This window comes from Carcharhinus amblyrhynchos, chromosome 3, assembly GCF_965287045.1.
Source record: "Carcharhinus amblyrhynchos chromosome 3, sCarAmb.v2.hapA, whole genome shotgun sequence".
Lineage (NCBI taxonomy): Eukaryota > Metazoa > Chordata > Chondrichthyes > Carcharhiniformes > Carcharhinidae > Carcharhinus > Carcharhinus amblyrhynchos.
In genome coordinates this window covers 48,870,043-48,890,147 of record NC_137326.1, presented here as the reverse complement: position 1 = coordinate 48,890,147, position 20,105 = coordinate 48,870,043, and the positions used below count along the sequence as shown (strand labels likewise).

The window sequence follows — 20,105 nt, the reverse complement described above, 5'->3', positions numbered from 1 at the left end:
ATACTGTATAATTTTCTGATTTGTAATCTCCTGACAACAACTACTATATTTTGGTGAATGGTATTAAAGTTATAGAAAGACAAGTTCTCTTCAAGTCTTTCAATATATACTACATTCTATTGACCTCGCTTTATTCTCAGAAAAAATAACTTGTATTTATATAGCTCTTCACACAAGATGTCCCAAAGCATTTCATAGTGAACAAAGTACTGTTGAAATGCAGTGACTGACTGTTGTAATGTGAGCAGATGTGACAGTCAATATTCACACAACAAGTTCCCATGTGCAACATTTTATAGTGTAGTATAGATTTAGGATTAAATATAGGTCAATACACCAGGAGAACTCCCAACTCTTTTTCAAGAGTTTTTATGTCTTTTATGTCTTCCCAAGAGAGCAGAGGGAGGGTCTCGGTTTAATGACCTTCTCCACAGATTTGAACATCTCTTGCGTAATAGTAAGGAAGACTGCTGTCATATTGGAAAAGGCCTGAAACCAATGCCTCCACAAATAAAACAAGGCATATACAAATACAAAAGAGAACATGCACAATGAGCATATTGAAGTTCAGTTAACTGTCAGCTCAAATTGTATCCTGAAATTTTTCATTTTAATAATTTGGAATAGATTGTATATTTAAAAACTTGATATATTTCTAGAAGCTGAATTACAACAAATAAAAGTCCAATTAAAAGAATCAATGTGACAATATACAGCTAGCAATTTGGTGGTATTATAGATGAGGGCTGTATTGTTCTTGGCACTGGCTTACATTCACTTATGGACTTATTCACTTAGTGAAGAATAGACTAAACTGTGGAGGAGCAGTTGGGTAATTATCGAAGGCAAGCTAAAACCCAAGTTCCAGAGTCTTTCCCATGTTCCCAATTAATTTTCTCTCAACCCTCATCTTCTTTCTCTCCCTGATCTCAGTCAGTTTACTGCATCCTCCTTCCTCTTTAATTCACTCAATAAAAAGGAGTCAATGATCATCTTCACCATTTGCTCATTACTTAGCTTAAATTCCTGTGGAAAGTCAAAGTTGAAAAACCTTGTGTATTTAATTTTAAAAATCAAGTATGACAGCAACTGTTACAACTACACAAACTTTACCAATGATTTGAACCAAGTGGCAGTGGGTGGGTTACAGTTCAGAGTCTGAGTTACTGGGTCAACATGCACTTTTTAGATTCATATTATAATCTATAGTCCAGAGCTATTGAGAGGCTAATAGTAGAAACCCTAATGTTCTTTTCATCACATGGCAGATCAGGAATCTCTCAATATTTCAGCAAGTGTGGGCTAAGAGAATTATATTGTTAAACTAATTGCCTTATTAAAAGGCAAGTAATGGTTATTGGCTCAACACCCAAAAGAGTATAAATGGATGTAGCTGGAACAGTTGCTCTGTGGGTTTTATACCTTAGCTGACTTGGAAGCACAATAAGCTTGCTAAAAGTAAAAGGCAAACTGCTGTATTATTCCTCCATCATATGCTAACTGTTAAAATCATACACACTGGTTTGCCTCTCAGTGCCAGAGACTTGAGTTCAATTCCAGCCATGGGTGATTAGGTGGGTTTCCTCCAGGTACTCTGGTTTCCTGCCGGTCCAAAGATGTGCAGATTACGTTACTTGGTCATGCTAATTTATCCTTTAGTGTCCCAAGATGTGCCAGGGGGCGGGGGGGAATTAGTAGGGTAAATGCGTGGAGTTATGGACATAGGGTGCGGAATGGGCCTGAATAAGATGGTTTTTCAGTCAGTGTGAACTCAATGAGCCAAAATGGCCACTTCTGCACTGTAGGGATTCTATGACATGGCGTCTATGCAATCATTCTAGTATTCAAGTGGCTTGTCGATTGATAAGTCAGGCGATAATTCCTTTCTTCTCACCCCCTCCCCATCTCTCTAGTCAGAGATACACTAAGCAGCAAGTCAAACGTTTCAGGTGCTACAGGTTAGTTAATTTCTTTTATGTACACACACACACACGTAAAATATTGAAACTTCAAATAGCATGAGTAACCATGTGTTTTTATAATAAGGTAACAACACAAGGCAGCGGCACATTTAAAACAAATCTTTACTAGTTTGGTAGACACCTTAAGTGACTGCACAGTTTGTAAAATGACATGAAAATTATAGTGAGTTCATCATGCTAGTGGGAGGTGCTCGATGAAATCCATAATGTGAATCTTGAGGAGATTCAAGCCTGGAAATGCTACTCCTTAGTGATAAAGCTCAATCAGGAATTGTACTGAGTGCAAGTGGTGCCACTGCTCATAGCAATAGGGATTAATACACACAAGTTTATTCCAGAGTCTGGGTCAATGCGAGAGACAGTTGTAAAGTTAAGCCATTGCTGACATTTCCTCAGTATTGCCAACCTTCCAAAATCATCCCTTTACAGTATAAAGGTTTCACAGATAATCAGTGAAACCTATGACCAGAACTGTACAACACTAAAAACTCACTGAACAGCGCACGTTTGACAGAACTGCCAGGAGCAACACAGAGACTGGCTCGTATTTGGGGTTGTGAATTCAAGGGTGTGAGAGAGAGATTGCTTTGAGAGTGTAATTTAACCTTGTTGATGATGGATAAGATTTGTCATGGGACTAATAGCCTGGTGGAGCAATGTAAAAATTACTTGGATTTGTATGGATAGAAAGTGAGTGTGATATTCAAGTCAAGGAAATCATGAGACAAGGCAAGACAAGTTTTGGGTCAAAGCTAAAGAATCCAAGATTCATTGCTGGAAAAAAACAAAACAGAAATTCGGCAAGAGAATCTTGTTATACTGCTCTCTTTACTGCCTGTTGTGGAAGTGCAAATGAAGTTATTTCAAAAATGGCTGCCTGCAGCTGAGGATGTGTTTGTCTTCCTCAGTGCAATAGACAACAAGGAGCAATCTGGGAAGGTGTGCAACAAATACAGAGAGAATAGCCATTTCAAAGCAAAATATATAATGAGAATTGCCTGCATGCAAACAGATAGCTAGAACAATTAAAAATCAATGAGCTCAGTTCCATTGGTTTTGATAATTCAGTGTGCTACACTCAACCTGGAGCCAGGCAAGTGCCTAAGATTTTCAATAGAGACAGGTGCACAAGGTAGCATAATTCCACTTCATGCATTACTAAAAAGCAACAAAAGATTTTAAGCCTGCAGATGTGGAACCACTTACGTTAGCAATTCTAGCTTGTATCTGAACAAGTCTCCCCATGATAAACAGGATTTCAGGTCCGATGTGGTGATAATATTGATGGCATGACTATGCCACAGTTGCTTGTCTGGACATGCCAGAAGCATAACAGTAATTATGCAATTAATGACATGCCATCTACTGGAATAATGGGATCTGCGATCAATGACAAGAATTGCATTGAAATACACATGGGCGTTCAGAGATGGAGTAGAATAAGTTGAGTGTGAATATCAAAATCAGTCTGAACAACACCAACATCTTCCATGCCATGTACCAATAGCTTTAAGGGATAAGCTGAAGGAAATCCTGGATAGTCTGGTCAGTAAGAACATCAACCCTCCTATAACTTCAGCCTCGTGCATATATTCAATGGTACTTGTTCCCCAGAAGGATAGTGCATTGTGCATCTACTTAGTTCCTTATGATTTAAGGAAGTATTTAAAGTGGGAGCAAAGTCCAGAAGCAACAATTCCATACACCTACATATTGCTCAAATCTTCATAGGTTTTTGTGAAGTGAACAATTGCTGCACATCTCTTTAGACAACACCTCTGGGTACTGAGATTAGCTCAGAACCAGCAGCTTTCAAACAAAAAACATAGCTGAGCTGATGCAGGATTGTATGGGATAAATGTCACTGCAGATGATTGTGATAAGTTTTGAAAAAAAAATGCTTAAAGGAACAATTCAAGATGATAATAGAAGTCAAGAAGCTTCCCTATATGGCAATGATGGCTTCTTTTTGAACTATCCAGTGTAAGTACCAAATTTCTTCGAGGAGAGAATGTGCCACAAGATGCACATTGAATGTAAGTACATCACCTCTGAGTGATCACCATATCATCTGACAGATGGTTTCTTTGTTTTTTCTCTTTGTCGAGTTCTGAAAGCAGCAAGGTATTTGCAGTTCCTGCAGGTTTAATTGCTATTTTACAAATGCAAACCAAACATTTAGATTCTTTGTGACAACGCGTGACCTACTTTTTCCAGGAAGTATTGGCGTCCCCGAGGGTGTGAAAAATGTTGGCAGCTCAGCTTCCATTTACTGGGAAGCCCATTTGAAGGAGAGGCAGAGACTGACTGTAGCAGGCTGGGTAGGTCATCCCAGGTCACATGGTCAGTAGATTATGTGAATTTGATTACTTTGCTAATTAAGATTTTAAAGACGCAAAAAAAAGCCCAAATCACTACACTGGTCACTAATGACAAACAGACAGTCCTTATGTTTGTTATAATTGCCATGGTTCAACTAACAGTGAATATTTTCAGTTAAGTATTTCTATAACTTGTACAATATTTTAATAGTCTATCTGCTTGTCCCTGGATATGGGTAAATATATTGAAATTCCACCTGGCAATCCTCTACCCAACAGAGAGCCTGGGGCCAGTGGATAGATTCCTGCTGACTTTTCTTCTCTCTGGATTTCCACTGGCTTCACAAACCAACACCAAGAGGAAATGTTGGATATTACAACCACCAGAATGGAAGATCAACTTGTTCAGATCTGCCACTCGCAATCCATCTATCAGGAGGCGCAAGAGGTGACCAGGACAACTTGTGCTTTCTCTGGGGGATTGTCTGATATTTGCTTGTATGGTTATGGCTGTATGAAAGAGGGGGCAAGAGAACACCACCTGGCATCCCACTTCACCACTCTGTGGGGCAACTCTTGTCTGCCTTGCCCAAAGACCTGTACCTCCAGGTGTTGAGTCACCTGAGAACACACAAATCATGAAGTCTGGAATAAATCACCCTTACTCCATGGGATTGATGATGATTACTACTATATACATATTTTTACTTTATCATGTTTGACCTTCACACTGGAATGTCATGCAATCAGAAATTTTTGAAACACACCGAATTCTGCCATTAATTCTCAATACATAAATAGCCAAACTTTACGAAGTTAGTTAAGTCAAAGTCAGTGACACCCAAAGAACGCAATTAATCTAATGAACATTCTTAAAATGAACACAGTTTGCATTGTTCTGAATACTCTCCAAGAGAAAAGAAATGCTGCACAACAGGCAAAGCTAACAAAATGTATTTTCTTAATGGAATTGAGCTCCAAAGCCCCCATCCTTCATCTACTCAATCCCATCTGGGTAAGAGGAGTTAAAATACCGATCAGCCCTGATAAAAATCAATGGCAGAAATGGCTCAAGGGGCAGAATGGCCAATATTGTTTCCCAACTTAACTGGGTCCAATGCACAACAAAGAAGGTGAGAATGGGTAATGGGAGTGCCAGGAATGTGAAAAGTATAAAGACCTGAAACATTAACTTGTCTCTTCGAACAGCAATGACGGATCTTTCGTCTAATGGTTCTGTGGCAGACCACTGGAAAAGCAGTGCAAATATTTTTTTTTCCAACACTTCTCAAGAGCTCTGCTGACATCACAGCAGATGATTAGAGAATTCCCATGGAAATCCAGTGTTGTGTTCTGTCAGCACTGTTTAATGATATCAAATTTCTAGAATTTGCAGTTTCTCTTTTACTTGAGCATGCTTTCTGACTGTTCAAGAGCTGTCAAATTTATTTTTGTCCTCACATTGTCCCCACATTCTCCTTGATGCTAACAAGAAAAACACTTATTTTTGCAGTGCTTCACATATTTATGCCCTTGAACCTTCTCTGAAGAATCTCCAAGAGATTTGATTTTCAAAATTGGAGATACCTGGAGGTAACCGAAGAAATTATTTTCAGATGTTACCAATTCACAATGCTGTACTTTATTTTCAATCCATAGAAACTTTATTTGTCCATTTTGTATTTCTTTCTGCATCAAGAAAGTGGAGATCGCCTTTATTTCCTCCCCTCCAACCCCCACCCCAGCAAGCCACTTGGGAGGCGAATGCTTGATTTTTGTCTCAATATTTAGATAAAAATGAAGCACATAAACGTATAGCGAAACCCCCTCAAAAAGGATAAAGCTAGTTAGTATGGAGGGGAAGGAGTAGCCTGACTTGAACAAGTCAAGCTCCATATTAATGCTTTAATCACTGGAATTGCTGGATTAAAAAAAATCCAAAGATCATTGTGTTTGGTTGTCACCATTCTGGTAGGTACAGGATACGATGAAAGTGAAGTTGTTGATGAATCATGGCAATCAATTTGTCTATAAAAGGCAAAATAAGGGATCTACCAGTCACCTCCCCAAAGTTACAGAATGTTTGAGGATTGCTAGATCTAAAGTTGTGTGTTCCTTCCAAGCATGCACACTCGGCATACATCGTGACTTGTATCTTGCTGTCCCAATATTATTGAGAATTTCACCACTACTGAGGCTGCAACCGGACTGCAGCTTCTGAGGAACTCACACTTTAAATCTAAAGCTGCCGTACTGAAGATGATGCTTTCTTCCAAGTCAGGAACTGGGGCTGACCCCCCATCCCCCCTGCCCCCCCACACACACCCTTGTTGCTCCTCGTCATGCAGAACCTACTTAGGAGCACATCCATTTAAATCAACTGGAGGTGTTAAAACACATCCTCTCCTCCCCCAACATTCATTGAATTTTAAGTGCAGAAATGTAAATTGGTGATCAATTCCTCTTCTGGTTACTGCAATATTTCAAGGTTAGAAAACAAAGAAATAACCGGTGCTACTTTTTACATCTTTGTATACAAATCATAACTGAACAAACTCTGACACCTGAACTGTGAAAAACACTCTTGTAGCCTTTAAAAAAACATAGCATTCAAATAGACTTAGAAGACTACATTTGTCATCTGACAATGAATTTTATAAACACAAAAGGCTGGAAATTCTCAGCTGATCTGACAGCATCTGCGGAGAGAGAACAGAAAACAACTTATATAGCATCTTTAACATAAGTATATATCTCAGGGTAATTCACAACAGCATTATGAAACCAAGCAGGAGCTTAAACCACTAAGGAGTTAAGAAATCTGATGGCTAAAAACTTGAAGGAGGAAAACAAGGTAGAGGGTGGAACAATTCCAGAGTATGGAACCTTGGCAATGAAAAATCTCTCTTTCTATGGTTTATACCATAAAAAATCACTATGGGGTAAAACAAGGAGCAGGCCTCAATAATGACCACAGCCACTACGGGAAGTGAACCCACACTGTTAGTGTGATTTGATGCCATACTCTAGATATCTAGCCAACTGAGTTAACCCACCAAAGAAACAGAAAATGCTGGAAAATCTCAGCAGGTCTGACAGCATCTGTGGAGAGAGAATAGAGCCAGTGTTTCAAGTCTAGGTGACACTTGGTCAGAGCTGCGATAAAGAGGCATCTAGACTTGAAACATTGGCTCTATCTCTCTGCAGATGCTGTCAGATCTGCAGAGAGGTTCCAGCATCTGCAGTATTTTGTTTTTATCTCCGAGTTAACCCACCCCTGAGGAGGGAATCAAAATGATCAATTTCAAGATACAAGGGAGGGAGATTTGTATAATTCTCTCTATATGGAGCATGTTGTCAAGCATATCAAATCTTTGCCTCAGTTGAAACAGAGACTACTGCATTTTTCAGAGGGAAAGTTATCTAAAACAGAGGATGCAGTATTACTAGGAGATGACAGGGTGGTGAAATTTGTTTTAGATTGCCAGAGTGAAGAACCAATACGAACATGATGGACCAATGACCTCCTTCTGTTACAAATTTCTAGTGTACTTAGGGGGTGTCAGTTTACAGATGATAGGAATAAAATTGTACCACAAGCACAAAACAAATGCCAGACTTCTGCTTCAGGCAACTTTCCAATGGTAGCGGGAAAACATGACTGGCTGAATAAAAGAATGCTCAATGTTAATGAAAGGACTTCAATGTTAATGAAAGGACTTCTCACCAAGCAAATTAACTTTAATTGCTGGTCACATAGACCTGTGCCAAAATCATTCCTGTGACCAAACATGGGAAGGGGATTTAAACTGCGACCAGAGGCAACAGATGGAGTGCTGACTGGCACGAACATGTGTGCTATTTTATCTTGAACGATTGTTAGTCTGAACCAAAACAAAAAGGCAAATTGTGCTTTCTTCTCCCTCTTTTTACCATGAAGTCCAGCGAAGCCCTTGCAAAGTTGATCGATTGACTGAGCGTTTTAGTTTGAAAGAGAGGACATTGATATTTCAATCAGCATCACATCACAAAACCACTACTTCTTAGGGAGCCTTCTTTCAGCTATGCTGAAGAATTCAAGATGATCCCGGTTTCTTTGTAAGGCACCAGTTTTGGGAAGAGTTCGGCACAACTCCACGATGAGGGATAATGCAATCCTGACACACGGTCCTAACTCTCTGCACTTGCTCCTGCCAAATCTCTGCCAACCTGATGAAAATATCAGCTTTTAATTTTGATCCAGTGGTAATCTATAATGGCTCCAAAGCAGAATGAATAGTCACAGTCAATAGCGTTACAAGATTAAGCAGCGCAGATGCAGAAGAATGAGGGCACAGAAGGGCTGGTCATTGATTGGCACACAAAAAGGGTGAAAAGGTTAAATGAGGCAGTGAATAGGGTAGCTGCGACATCAACTAGCCTACGATCTGTTCAAATTCAAGCAAGTTTGGAGGGGGAAAATCTTGATGCCCAGCTACAAGGGCATTAAGATTTCAGTTCACGAGCAAAGGAAAAAGAAAATCATGCTTCACCAACTAGAAAGTGCAGATGACTGGCTTCTTGTTAAAAAGCTTTATAAAGGCCCAAGCTTCCATTAGTAATTTTTACACGTGGCCCCCGACAATTTAATTGGATGTAGTTTCCAGCACATTTAAAAATATATGCACACTGTACCAGATGACGTGTGACGGTCCCGTGTTTTTATTTATTTTTTCACTGAATGTGGGCATTTGTTGGCTAGGCCGAGCTTAGGGTTTGTTGGGAAACAGGTGCTCGCACTATAAACACAACAAGTTCAAACAAAAGATCCAACACTGACAAAGATTTGGAACGGACATATGGGAAAAGTAGGGAATACATGACAATTTTAGAAAATCTAAATGTTGCACGAGTCAGGAGCCTGTTACCTAAAGGACACAAACATATCCAGATCTAAATGGCTGTCAAAATATCTGTGACCTATCATTAATTGGCAGCAGACATCATAAAGATCCAGGTATCCACCTAAAGTACCTGTTTATGCAGCTGCATCCGTACCTATGGGTGTTGTGTCAGCACAATTTTTGTGATGTACACTCTGGGGAAGGCCTGATAATTGGCAGGGGATACCAGAATGGATCATCCAGTTTCTGTTTACAAGGAGTTTATTACTAAAAAACATCTGAGCTCTTCTTGGTTCAAATTGATAATGCAGTCATATTTAGTTAGAAATTTCTGGGTTCAGATTGCCACCCCAGGACTTGAGTACAATCATTCCAGCTCAGATCTGGAGGAATGCTGCATTGGCAAAGGTGCCACTCGTGGGCACATGGTATTCACCTGTAGCCCATTATTGTGCACTGCTGGTTCAGGTGAATGTTAAAGATCCCACAGTGTTAATTAAAGATGGGCAGGGAGTTGTCACATTGCGATGACCAACATCATTACCTCAACCACTACCAGAGCCAGATTAGGTGCAATTTATCTCAGGGATTGTTTGTGGGATCTTACATGAAAATATTGCCACATAATAATTATTTGTATGCCAAATCTTTTGTAACATATCTGAGGGATACTAACCAAAAATAAACAGAGGACTGGACTTTTGCCATTGATGCTGGAAGTTCAAGTCAGGAAATATCTTGATTCAGCAGACGCATTTCCATGGAGATAACCACTGCATGCTATTTCACTCCAGGGGATCAAGGGGAATGGAGTCAGGCTCGCCACCTTTGTAGGTAGACACAGAGGCAAATAAGTGCCACAGCAGACTGGTTAGGAGGCTTGCTTTAGTTCTCTGAAACGTTACCCTGGTTGTACAGACAGGTGTATGGCTTCTCACTCTTATCATTCATCATGTCCCTGTCAAATCCCCATTTCCTTGTGCACCCCTATGTCAGACCCCCAAGCTCCTTTGTATGCGCAAATCAACTCCATTTTCCCCAGTACTATGCCACCCCTACATCCGCTCAGTGTCTACAATCGGCGGATCTCAGGAGCAATGTGGAGATGAAATAATTAAACAGCCTAAGAAAGCTCTCACTCATACATGATAGTGAACAAAAAAAAAGCCTCCTATTCATGAAACGCATGCAAAATTTAAATCCCCTCAAGTGGCTATCTGTTGTAAAAGTAAACTTCTATTCACTAACCACATCAAAGCAGCTAATCCCTTTAATAGCCTCCTGAAACTGTTGATCAAAACGTTGAGTCAGTTCCCTTTGGCACAATAAATGGTTTTGGAACTTTTGAAACTCAGCCAGGAATTAATAATGGGCTCTAATACAACACTTAAAATTTTACGAATGAAAAATATTGAAATTGTGGGAACAAGTAGCTAATGCTTTGTTTTACTAAGCTACACTAGATAGCCTGTTAACCAAGACACTCCAGCAGTGGTTCTCTACTTTTATTTTACTGTAGCTGACAATTGCAGCCCAGCTTTTTTTATCATGCAAGGTCTGAAGATTTAAATAACTTCAGATCATGACAGCATGTACATAATGTTTCTCTACAACCTCCCTTTTTGTTTATAGAATCATAGAATTCCTACAATGCAGAAGGCAGCCATTTAGCCTGTCAAGCCTACACCAACAACAATCCCACCTAGGCTTTATCCCCATAATCCCACATATTTACCCTGCTCCCTATACCAAGGGGCAATTTAACATGGCCAATCAGCCTAATCCACACATCGTTGGAGTGCAAGAAGAAACCAGAGCACCCAGAGGAAACCCATGCAGACATGGGAAGAACGTGTCAACTCCACACAGACAGACACCCAAGGCCAGAATTGAACTCAGATCCCTGACACTGAGGTAGCAGTGCTAACGATTGTGCCATTTATGCTTGTTATTCTCAATTGTTTTTAGATTTTCTTGTCAGGAATTTCCACAGAGCTTTAGTGCACTGTAACTTGGCAGAGGACTCAACACACGTAAAAAGGTGTCTCCAGCAAACTCCTGCCAAAGGTATGGGGGAAAGTTGACAGGAAGGTGCAGCAGGTAATGAGAGGCGAGTCTGTGGACAGAGGAAGAAATAATGGCAGCCTGGATAGGTGGTGGGGACTCTGTTCAGAATTTTCCACCAGTTTGTACTGACATTGCATCTAGATTGTCACAAACTTTTAAGGTGAGTGTGGTTTGTGCAAATTCTAATCTGCAATATCATTTATTCGCCTCAGAATGACATTCAAAGAAAACTGAGCAGCTAAGGTAACAAGGCAGTCCCATTGTAGGCACACATCTTTCCTGGACCTCAGCTAAAAATAGGCAGAAAAGAACAGGAACAGTATTGTGTCCTGTGATTGAAAGAAATACATTTTAGTTTACTCCATTAAATAGAAACAAAATGCTCCTGGAATCAGCCCAGTTACAGATGTGTGTTTGTGTTCACTGTTTCTGAACTAGACAAGCAGATTATTGCGAAGGGGATTACTGAAGTTTGAGATGGAAAGAGTACTAGCACGAATAGCAAAGCAAATGAATCGTCTTAATCTGCTCCAGATATACCAGACTTTAGAACAGTGTGTCAGTCATTTTAAAAGTTAAATTAAAAGATAAGGAAGCCTATTCTTCACCAGGGCATGTGTACACCACAGAGTCAAATTCTGATTAATGCAGTGCAACTTTGAAATGAGTTCAAGCATCGTGTCTGCATTTTACCTCATCACCATGGAGCCCTATAAATGCCACCACTGTCCAGCTTGGGAACAAACGAGGAGACATCTGCACAGTTCACATGTCTGCCAGGACAACCAGACGCATGGATTGTGAGGTCTTTGTTCACTGTTGCATTCAATGCCGACACTGGAACAGCTTTTTGGCTAATTAATGCAGTCAATTAATGAAATGAACTCAAACAGCATTTCAGATTAAAAAGTCAGTTGAAAAAAAACAAGAACTGGATGGGATTTGAGACATTTCAAAGAAAAGAATTGATGAGGGGGCGCATTAAGAGAATTCTAACTACTGAATGCTTTGGATGCAGCAATCATTTCTAATAGTCAACTGAGCAGTTTTTATTAAATCAAACAGTATCAAACTATCTAACTAACGCATGCCGCAGAGCTTGCACACCCCACACTATTAACTAAAAACACTATGTCTTCCATTTACAGTGAACCTTCTTTGATAGAATTGGTCAGAATTAAGAGTATATTTTATGTAGAGAAAGCAAAATAATCCTGTTTTCTACTCAAGTCTTCCTTTCCTCCCACAAATCAACATACAGGCAGAGAAGATTGTGGTCATCCAATTTACATTATGTTCTTCTGTTTGTAAATTTGTTGATATCCATTGCTACAGGCTTTTTGCCTAGTTAATTTCTTAATTAAAAACCGGCCTTGTTTATCCAGATCATAGGTCAGATCACCCTCACTACAGTTGGGGATTGATGACAAACTCCTGCATTTCTACTAACCTTGTTTTTGACCAGTGCTGAAGAACAGATCAAGAATGAATGATTCTCTATTTTCCTTTCCTCTGAGAAAGTGCCTGGCACTTTCCTTAGGACCCTCATAGGAATTGGAAATCAGCAGAATTGGGGGTGGGAGTGTTTGACTGAGGTCTCCATGGTAACTTCCATCTACAGTTCAATCTGCTCCCTCCACTGTACTACAAATATGAAAAGGTGTTTTCTTTTTTACCCAAACACTGTATGCCTCTGTTATTGGCATAGTTAGATCTACATTTTATACTTTGATGAGGAAAGAGTGAGATTTAACCCACTTAAGAGTTAAAAATCAGGCCATCCAGATGAACTCTAAAATAGTGATTGTGGACTGGATGAAGAACAATTAAAACCACATCTTTTCATCATTATTCACAAAGTAATTCATACTGACAGTTAAATAAGACATCACAGGTTCAAAAATAAAACAGAACAGTTTGTACCATTGCCTAGAAGTTCTTCACACACAAAAAAAAGGTCATTGGGTGGGATATGTATAAATAATGAGAAAGAGGGCGAGAGACATATTTTGAGTTTGGTAATCGACATTGTTCTAATGGCCTCCCTTAACCTCATCTGTCTTGTGACTACATAATCCACCCAAGCTTTGGTGTTCACAGCACAAGCACATGACCCCAGGATGGGGTTAAATTTGACTTAATGCGCACAGTGGAAAAATGAGCTTACTCTGCAACTTCCCAAAGCAAAGGCTATGTGCATTGTTGCAAATTTCTGTGCTCGGGGGTGGGGGGGGAGTGTGGAAGAGAGAGAGGCAGAAAAATTATTGTAAGAGTGAGATGCAAGATTAATTTGGTGCTAGTTAGTATTGTAATTGGGTGACAGGACAACAACATACTGCAAGCTACTTTGTGAAATTGAATCTGATAATATTAGTGTGCTAACGATGCCTCTGTCCTTTGTATGCAAGCCTCATTCAACTTCCATTCCCTATCCCCTGCTGAAACTTTTACAGCACTAATACAGAACACCAGTTAGAAGCAATTCAAATAGCCTCTAATATTTATTCAATACCATGAAACATTACAGAACAGTAAAGTCAAAAATGAACAAACTGATGCCCTGTACCCAAGAGTACCGCAGCTCCTCAACATGGCACCAACGTGCTGACCAATCAGGCCAGTGTAGCTTTGTAGCATACTTGAACCAACTTGCTTTTTTGAACAGCTTGGTTGGCACAAAGACAAATTACTTTTGTGCTACCTCAGTACTTTCTCAGGGTGCCAATGTGTAAGCCACATTCACTGGCTAAACTTTAACAAGGGCTTCATTTCTATGCTGTACAGAAGAATTATTGATAAATAATTTTGAGCAGTACATGCTGCAGTGGACGGCAATGTCACCAATTACATCACCACAGTCCACCCATGCTCACAAGCTTGTGTGAAGTGATGCCCCAAGCACCTTTGCCAGATAGAAGACTTAAGGCAAGATATAAAACTTGTCCCATACGTTTTCAAACTTCCTTCATTCATTCATTTTCCTTGTAACTCGTTGTTTGCAATTCGTCATCTGAATCTCCTATTCCATGGATAGTAAATAGACTAGTGCTGGCGGCAGGTTACAAAGTTATTCATACTGAAGAAAATCTGAAATGCGAGTTCTTAAAAGCTCAGCACTGATACTCTCAAACTGCCAAAGTGTGGACAGTACAAGGAATTTTTAATCGGGACTATTAACTGGAAGTGGAAACCAGTTAAACTCCAATGGCTTTACTCCAATTAACCCTTTAAGAATTGAGAGGCGGTTCAGTCACTGGATTAAAAAATAAACAAACTAGTTGAAAAGAAGAATGCATATAATTAACTACGATTTGACACGATCATTCATTTTCAAAGCTGTCACTTAAGATCGGTAAGACGAGTGCACACAAACTTAGTGCGTGCCTTATAACAACATTATCAAAAGGGAGATAGAATCCTCACAATTTAGAAAGTAGTACAATAAACTGAAACAACTCAACTCATTTACTTCCACGAAGATGTGGGAGAATTGCAGAACAAAATCATTTAAGTAGCTGCTTCCCATGCAAAACTGCACATAAATAACTGAAGATCGACATTCTGCATATCTTTTCATAAATTTACATATTCATAAATGCTAAACTGCTCAATAAATTGTGCTAATTAAATATCATTAGCTCCAGCGATACTCTCATACACACAGACACTGGGGTTTAATTCTTGTGCTCCAAAAGACGACTGCCCGAAACACTGTCTACTGGTTTATGTTTCTACTGTTCCTTTGTCAAACGCTTTCAGATATTAACAAATGATTACGCGTATATCTGAGAAGGTGATTCAAGTCACTTGCCTGTATTTTAAGCATTTCCAAAGGCAAGGGGATTTGTGAAATTAATCAGGCAAACACAGAGACAATTACAAAAATCTTAGTTTAAAATTGAAGTAACAATATTCCTGCACTCTGAATGAAAGCGTACCGTAAGAATGGGTCATTCAATAAAGTAAGAAAACTCATTAAATATTACAATGCACATTTCTCCAGAAGCTCAGACGTTGTAAATTGATATATTGTTTGAAAATTTCCTTTGTAAGAAATTCTTGACGTTATTATCCGAAAGAAAAGTTATAGGATTCTCATCACACGATACGTAACCTGTCTCACCTTAACATTTTCCTACCAAAGGAAAGATCAGGAGCTAAAAGACTGAACTTGGGGGCAGGGAAGAGAGAGAGAGAGCGCGCAAGAAAGAGAAGACACATTTGAAAAGAAGAATGCCGATTGTTTTGTAGAGTCAGCAAATTATCCCTTCTCCCGCACCCACGCCGCCCCCCCCCCCCCCCCCCCTCCCTTTACCTTCCCAAAAAGAAACAGCTGCCAAGGGGAATGAGAAGCAAGGAAGCACAAAGTGAAGCAGAGCAACATTCGTATACTCTAAATACAGAGCACGCCAGCAGCTGCTTGCCTTGTTTGCATACCTTTAGACTATCCCTCATTTGGCAGCTCAGACTCCTTTCAGTGTTTGGCTGCTTCCTTGAATAATACCTTCCTAGGAATGGGGGGGGAGGGCGGGGGAAACGGGAGGATTATGCCTTCCATGTGAATAGTTCATTCATCGGCTTTATACCATGAGGTCTGGGACCCTGTCACACAGCCCCAAGCAAACACTGACAGCTATAGTTAATGGCCAGATTCACACGCGCTCTCATACACCACAACTTGCTCGCAGCCTTTTGTCTGGGAACCGCTCTTGTGTGCTGCTGGGACGAGGGGCAGAGGGTGATGCCTTTCAAGAGTGCGATAGACAGAGGCGAAGGTGAAGGGCTCTTCCCAGCCCCTTCATCAGCTTCAGAGGTGACAGCGGACTCTATGATCTTAGAAACATAGGGCCCATGCTGAGCTTTTCACTTTGCTTCTTCAGGGCCTATTGTCTCCTTAGATTCCTGAGTGTGAATAAAGGAAGGAAAGCTCCTTCCAGAATGCAGTCGCATTTAAATGTAAATCAGAGATTAGTGGGGGTGAGACATGCCTCTGCTTAGCAGACAATCATTTCAACTTGAAAACAAACTGTGGTCAAATTAATAATTGCTTGAGGAATTACACAGCTAACGCATGCATGAGAAAGAGAGAGAGAATAAAAATAGCAGAGCCTTACCCAAGTAAATTGAAGTGTTGTATCCAGCTGCAGGTTAAATTCTGACTGGAAACTGCTTCACGGCGATTTGGGGCACTCAGCAGTGTTGTGTGCAGTCACTGTGAAGGACTCATTTAGTTAATTGCAAATACTCAACAGTCTCCTTTTCTCTCACTCTCTGTGTCCTTATCTCTCTCTCTCTTCAGGTTTACAGTAGCATTTCTTCCAACAACAAAAGATAAACTAAAAATTCAAATTCTTTAATGGCATTTCTGTAAAATCTCTGCTGACTGCAAAAGCACACGAGGTTTCCACCACCTCAGAGGATCAACTCTCCCCAGCACCGGCTTCCTCCACTGCTTCTGGTAGCGTTAGCACCTGGTACTATAATACAGCAATGAGCTAACTCCAAGCACTGGATTGGTGGATGCCAGCTGTCGATCACAAAACATTCAGACAAGCAAAAGCCCATCTGCAAAGCTTGCTGTGCATACAACGGGGTGGTGGGGGGGGAATGCTGTAACTGGGGAGAAATTGGTAGGGCAAAGAGTTGAGGGGGTGGGAAATGGGGGACGAAGGAATCCTTCAGTTCGATTTTCCTGTTAAGCGTTTGGTTAATGAGTTCCGGGAAATGTGCGGGCAGAATCGAAGGTTAGAGCTGAGACCCACTGAGTCCTCGCTGAAGTCTGTCCTCCTTATCTTAAAAGCGCCCAAAGATCAAACTGCTCACATCCGGAGATTATAGAGAGGGAAAGAAAGGTAACTGATTTGAAAAGCTTGTAGATTGATAGGGTTTGGGGTGGGGGCTTGGGGTAGGTGGTGGCGGCTATGGAGAAAATGCTGTCCCCTGAATCTTTCACTGCACTGCAGAAATTCTTCTGTAGTTTTCTTTTGGCTGAAAGTCTTTCACAGGCTGAAAGGAGAAATGAGGGTCAGAATCTTACGTTTTAATGATGCTGGATTCAATTAATAAAATGACTTACGGTAAAAAAGCTCACAGCAAATATAATGTGTGCAGCAACTTAAAACTAACACCGCAAAGACGGAGATATTCATAATGACCTTTTTAAATCCATGGCATTTATGTAATTTTTCATTTTCATCCTTCAGCTATTTCCCATTTTTGATCGCAATGTGAGTGAGAAGTACATATCTGTAAACTTGTTCAGCAGATTTAGAAACAGCTTTTACAAAGTCTTACGTCGATCAGTCTGGTTATGCTGAGGTTACAAGCAACTGATGAATCTACATTTTGAGCTTAAAATCTGCGCCTGTTTTTAGGCCCTTTGTAAATTGGTAACAGCAGGGCAAGAATCATTAAAATAGGTTTTATCATCATTTTGAATGTGGCAGCCATTCAGATCTTCTCATTTCCCTAATTACTTTCTGCCCTTCTATTTTCTCCCCATTTCCACACATGGCAACCAATACTAATTATTCGACCTGTGATGCATGACACTTGTCTTAAATCCAGGTTAAAAGTTTATTTATTAGTCACAAGTAGGCTTACATTAACAATGCAATGAAGTTACAGTGAAATTCCACCCCCCTCCCCCGGAGCTAATCACTGTCTGGTCGGGTACACGGAGGGAGAATTTAGCACGGCCAATGCACCTAACCAGCACATCTTTTGGACTACGGGAGGAAACCTGAGCACCCGGCGGAAACTCATGCAGACACGGAGAGAACATGCAGACTCCACACAAACAGTTACCCAAGCCGAGAACGTAGCCTGTATCTCTGACATTGTCAGGGCAGCAGTGCTAACCACTGCGTTGCCTCTGTCCATGAATATTATGGAGGTCAAGCAGAGCTTGACTAACTTAACAAAATGTGCATTTGCATTTCTTGCAGCCATATTTTGAGTTTTAACTTCCTTTCTGCTTATTTGGCTCTCATCCAACAATGGCCGGGACACAATAGGAGACTTCTTCGTGCAACAATTTGCCAATACCATTCTTAGGCCTTGCAACTCACACAGGATTGTTCTGGAGTTTCCAACGATTAAAAATTAATCTCCAGGCTGCTGCTGTGAGCAAACCAGGAGAAAAATCATAGCGGCATTAAAAAATTAATTGTGTGGGTGGTTTTTTTATCCCCGTTTTCTTTGAATACTTACATTTCTTACCCATATACAGAACGGATTTGCTCAGATGGCCAATGCGATGCTAAGAATGAAGCCAACAACGCAGGTTTATTCCCTGTTTTGGCTGAGCGAGACACGGACTTGCCTCATTATCCTATTCTGAAGGGAAGGCACTGGCAAACCACAACTGACAAAATCTGCCAAGAGAACAGCTCAGGCTGAAACATAAGCAGACAATGAGCCAAGGACCTGCCTCACACGATGATGGCAATTACTTATATAGACATTGGAGATAGGGGGAGGATGGAAACACTCTCACTAAACTGTGCAGTTGGAAATCATACAACAAAATTGTCAAGAATATTTCAGACCAAAGTCTATAAGCACATCCACCTGAAATGATTTAGTTGACAATCTGTCTTGGTGATTCACATTCCTTGTGGGTAAATTCCGATTGGTACTGTTAGCTTTCCTCAGTTCATACCTGAGATTAGGGACTCAGTGGCCTAGATTTGTATGGTGCCATGGACATTCTGCACCTTATCCAAAATGGCATTAGGACCCCAGATCTGAAAGTCCTGTCCCAATTCAGACAGATCATATTTTTTGTAGAATCATAGAACCCTACAGTGCAGAAAGAAGCCCTACAGCCCATCGAGTCTGCACCAAGCACAGTCCCACCCAGGCCGTATCCCCATATCCCTACATATTATACCCACTAATCCCTCTAACCTACGCATCCCTGGACACGAAGGGACAATTCCTTAGCATGGCCAATCAACCTAACCTGCACATCTTTGGACTGTGGGAGGAAACCAGAGTACCCGGAGGAAACCCACGCAGACAGTGACCCGAGCCAGGAATCGAACCCAGGACCCTGGAGCTGTGAAGCAGCAGTGCTAACCACTGTGCTACCGTGCCGCCCAGTAGCACAGTGGTTAGCACTGTATTATAGTGTATTAGCACTATAGTATTTTTCCTAATAAGGGAATGGAGACACAATGTAACTCAAATGTAGGGAATTCCAAACTCAGTAGGGCTATTGGAACTCAGTGTTGAGTTCAATCATATCCTTTTGTCACCAGGGCAAGGACCTTATCCTGCAATGTGTGACTTATGATTTCTTTTCAAGAGTAGCCATAAATGTTCATAAAAGGCAGAGAAGGTCTGTGGAACTGTCAAATCGTGAAGTTATTTAAGACCCTTGCACTTTAAATTTTGAAAAACCCCTGCCAGTTTCTGTCTCTGTGATTTAAAAAGAAGCTTGTGCTTGCGGTTTCGATAGATGTTTATTGACATAACCTTCAGTGCTGTAATTGTCACAATATTACTGTTTGCTTCCCCAACAGTTATCATCACAGTGGGTTATGGGGTTGTTGTAAGTTAACATTATGATCGCAAACTCCAAGAGGTCATTAAGGAATTATTTGTTTTTGGCGTGAGGTTATATGTACAAATGCTTTTTTCCACATTGCAATGTCAGGAAACTGTTATTGAATAAAAACTACCGACAACTTCACCAGCTAACTGAAGATATAGAAACCATAAAAACATTACAGAAGGAGGCCATTTGGCCCATCGAGTCTACACCTACTCTTGGAAAGAGCATTCTACCTAGGCTCACTCCCCCGTCCTATCCCTATAACCTCATGTATTGATCATGGCTAATCCAT

The 20,105-nt window shown here is 40.6% G+C and overlaps 1 protein-coding gene across 3 annotated transcripts in view; it reads right to left on the bottom strand.

Annotated features, from left to right (window-relative positions):
• Window positions 1–16,793, bottom strand: part of lrrn1 (leucine rich repeat neuronal 1) — a 36,928-nt gene extending 20,135 nt beyond the window's left edge. Inside the window, exon 1 of one of the 3 annotated variants that reach the window (XM_080183826.1) lies at window positions 16,368–16,793. The gene's annotated coding sequence lies outside the window, so the exon portion shown is untranslated. Of the gene's footprint in view, window positions 1–15,568; window positions 15,643–15,690; window positions 15,757–16,367 lie in introns of those variants that run through there. The other 2 variants (XM_080183834.1, XM_080183843.1) reach the window with 2 other exon arrangements.
• Window positions 16,794–20,105: the final 3,312 nt, after the last annotated feature.